Source organism: Colobus angolensis, unplaced genomic scaffold (genome assembly GCF_000951035.1).
Source record: "Colobus angolensis palliatus isolate OR3802 unplaced genomic scaffold, Cang.pa_1.0 Scaffold122, whole genome shotgun sequence".
Lineage (NCBI taxonomy): Eukaryota > Metazoa > Chordata > Mammalia > Primates > Cercopithecidae > Colobus > Colobus angolensis.
Genome location: NW_012113364.1, coordinates 2,649,714 through 2,653,824, shown reverse-complemented (window position 1 = coordinate 2,653,824; position 4,111 = coordinate 2,649,714). Strand labels below are relative to the sequence as shown.

The 4,111-nt window shown below is 43.3% G+C and overlaps 1 long non-coding RNA gene across 1 annotated transcript; it reads left to right on the top strand.

Annotated features, from left to right (window-relative positions):
- The first annotated feature begins 464 nt into the window (after positions 1-464).
- On the top strand, positions 465-1,830 carry LOC105504610. Its single transcript, XR_001000635.1, has 2 exons — positions 465-733; positions 1,534-1,830. It is a non-coding gene; the product is annotated as an uncharacterized LOC105504610 (long non-coding RNA).
- The last annotated feature ends 2,281 nt before the right edge of the window (positions 1,831-4,111 follow it).

The following is a 4,111-nucleotide window of genomic DNA, read 5'->3' as shown; positions in this document are numbered from 1 at the left end:
GACGCGCGCGGGCCCCTGCTCCCAGGCCACTTCGCGCGCGCGCTCCCCACATCCTCCTCGGGACACTTGTCCCTGGATCCCCTACCCCTGGCCGGCCCGAGGCCGCCTTCTCGGGAAACCCCCCAGCCCCCAAGGGTGTTTTCCCTTGGCGACCTGCGCTGCGAGGGGAGGAGGGAATTCAGAGAAGGGCCACAAGGGGGGCGTCCCTGGGAGGGGGCGCGACTGGAGGAGACAGGACGGGGAGCGGGTGCCAAAGCGCGGGTCTTTGCTCCGCCTGGGAGCAATGGGAACACCAACTGGCAGAGTTGGAAACTTTTCCCCCACGTGGCACCACAGTGCGTGGCCGAGTGACCCCGGGCCCGGATGACCCCTGGGATCCCCGCCTCGTCTTCCAGCAGGGGACCTTGGGACGCACGGGCGGCTTCGAATCCGGGAGCGCGAGGCCTAGCAGCCGGGGGCCGAACTTGAACCTCGGAGGCGGCTGCGGGCGAGGGGCGGGGCTGGAGTGGCTGGACCGCCGCCCCTGCTCAAGGACCCGTTAGATCCGCAAACCGCAGTCCCTGCCCCGCGGGCTTCCTTTACTTTTTGGGAGTGGGGCGCAGTGTGGGGGCTTCCCTGCTTGTTCCACCACAGCCGCTTCTCCCGCCGCAGTATGGCTGATGCTTATAAAAAGTTGTATTAAAGAGCTGACTGCAGCCGAGAATCGATCAACAAAAACGACCAGCCTCTCTGGGTAAAATAGCTGTGCGTTTTTCAGGGCACTGGAATTGATCTATACGTATCAGAAAGACACTGACAGCCCGCTCTCAGCAGCTTCTTGGATGCTCTTCACTTTCTGTCCAGGCACATAAACACCACGGCACCAACCCTCCTTCCTCCCTAGTAGCCCATACTTGTGGAGGAAGAAAAGGAAAATAAACTGACATGTATTAATTACTCACAATGGGCCAGGCACCGTGCTACAGTGCTATGTATATGATTTCGCCTCTTTAGAATACAAATCTGCACATTTTATTAGTATTAACTGGAAGGAGGGTGGTAGAGAAAACAGTAAGGACGTGTTTTCTCTCACAATCTGACATATCTATGATTGAGTGATTGATTGTTTTTCATTTAACAATTATTAGGCCTTACCAGGCTTAGCAGGCACCGTTGTAGGTGCTGGGAATACAGCGATGTACAAAACAGAAAAGATACTGCTTCTTGACGTTCTAGCAGGCAATTGTCATTAATTCCTAATAACAATTTAATAGTTTGTCGTTCTCTTGTTTTAAGTCACACTTCTTCAACTTCCCCATTTCTGAATCCCAGGTCTGGATCTTTTTGAAATCTGATGGGGAGATGGGGTTGGGGGGACGGTGAGGGGCAAGTTGCCAGGAGCAGGAATGAACATCCACCCAACTGTGCCTAAGATAAGCTTTATGCCAGTCCAGGAAACAAACCGTTTGACCTTAGGCAAGACTTTTAAATGACTAGTTTTTTCATCTGTAAATCAAAGAGGTTCAATTAAATGTTCAGAATGTTCCTTTTCAGGTCTATCCATGGCCTTCTCAACAGGTGACTTCAAGTTGATTTCGTGCTTTATTTCTTAAGAATAGTGACTAACCTACGGGATCTGATTCAATTTATTAGGAACACAGTGCCACCTTCCAAAATTACTTACCTAAGAGGACTGAGCCTGCTGTCCCTGGAGCAGTTAGCTAAAACAGTGCCTCAGTACGGAGTGTACCTGTGTTAACTTCTAGAGTGCTGTTTCCGGCAGCTGCTGAAATCCACGCTGAGGTTATCAAGCTCATCCTACAAAATAAAGCAAGTTCTTTGCAATTTAAAGCAAAAATCTGGGCTCATTTTTAGGGTTTTGGGGGATGTGAAAGTTGTCTTAGGTAAGATTCCAGGAAAGCTAAGAACTAATGATGCAATTACAGTCACTTTCAACAACTTTGGGGATTGGGTTGAGGAAGGTGTGAAATTGGGAAATATAATAAAAAGGCATTATATTAGTGACTTTCTAGAGTAGCCCTTGGCAGTCCTGTCTTTAAAGAGTAATAACTGGAAAAAAAAATGGATGGTAATACGCTGCATCCAAGAACCTTGCCTCTGGTAAGGGTAATTTGCAAACGCATTTTGGGATAATATTCAGGATCCAAGTATAATCCTCCCTGGAATTAGCAATGCTTTTTGGGTCAGAGTTTCATAGGTTTCTTCCATCATACAATTAAAATTGTTTTTGGATTATATTGTCCCTATTTGTTTGTAATTCTCTATTTTGCCTGTGTTTTAATTGCTAATGATTAATAACTGCCATATAATAAGCTAAGCATTTATTATGTTTCAGGCACTGTTCTAACTGCATTAAAATAATATCTCATTTAATTCTCATAAATTTTGAGAAAGGTTTTATTATTCCTGTTTTACAGTTGAGTAAACTGAGGCTTAAAGTTAAGCATATTGTCCAGGGTGCCTCAACTCCTTAGTCATAAGCTCAATTTGATCTGAGTGACTCCAAAACCTGTTCTCTTAATGGTTGTGCTGAAATGCCCTTCTTAGAATGATTCCTCAAGAAGTCAAATGCTATGTATATAGTACAACCACTTTGGAAAACTGTTTGTCAATATCTGTTAAAGGCAAACGTATGAAAACCCTATGGCCCAGCAGTTCCACTCTTAGGAATATACCAATGTCACATGTGTGCCAAAATACTATTAAATCACTCAGAGCAACCCTATTTATAAATAACCACCAAACAGGAAATAACCCAAATGGTCATAAGCAGTAAAATAGGTAAATAATTGGTGGTGTAGTCATACAACAGAGTACATTCTACCACACTAAGAATGAACAATCTGCTTCCAAATGCAGTAAAATATATGAACCTTACAAATATGCTAAGTGAAAAAAGGGAGACGTACAATTGCAGGACTCCATTTATATAAAGTACAGAAACAGACAAAAGTCACTGATGCTATTCAAAGTCAGGATAATGGTTATCCTTGAGAGAGAGCTGATGACTAGGAGAGAACACCAATCAGCTTCTGGGGAGCTGGTCGTGTTGTTTCTTGATGTGGGTACTGGTGTGTTCCGTTTGTGAAAATTCATTGAACTGTACTATTGATATATGCATCTCTGTGTATGTAAATTACGCTTCAATAAAAAGCTTTAAAATGCTGTGTATATAAATGCATGTTGAGTGTTGCTTGTGTACATATGAGTACCAATATAATTTTTTTTTATTGATGACATTACCCAATGCTTATCAATAGTAAAATAGATAAATAAGATGTGGTTTATTTGGGACATAAATGAAGCTGGAAACCATCATTCTCAGCAAACTAACACAGGAACAGAAAACCAAACACCACATGTTCTCACTCATAAGTGGGAGTTGAACAATGAGAACAAATGGACACAGGGAGGGGAACATCACACACTGGGGCCTGTCGAGGGGTGGGGGGCAAGGGGAGGGAGAGCATTAGGACAAATACCTAATGCTTGCGGGGCTTAGAACCTAGATGACAGGTTGACAGGTGCAGCAAACCATCAGGCACATGTATACCTATGTAACAAACCTGCACGTTCTGCACATGCATCCCAGAACTTAAAGTATAAAAAAAAAAAAAAAAAAGACGTGGTTTAGTCATACAATGCTATTTGCCGAATTTGTGCCCACTCTTAGCCATCACCTCTCTACCAAGGGTAACCACCATCCTGACTTTTAATAGCATAAATGACTTTTGTCTGTTTTTGTACTTCGTATAAATGGAATCCTACAATGCATTTGCTGTACAATGGAATACCATATAGTAAACCAAGATGAAGCATAGCATATTATCAGATTTCTTACTGAGTAGCATGAAAGTTAAAGCTTAAACGAAATGGCCAGTATGAATGAACTCATAATTCACACCAGCAAAAGCTTAGGTGAATCCTTTGCCCAAAAGATTATAGTTGATAAAGAGTAAAGCTAAAGAAATAATTCCAAAAGAGGTTGCCTCTATAGTAGGGAAAACACTCAAGTGGTTCTGGAAAACACAAAGGGAAAAACTTACATCTGTGTTCAGGAATAAACTACTTAACTCAGGAGAGCCTCTTCAGTTGTGCTATCTTTTATCTG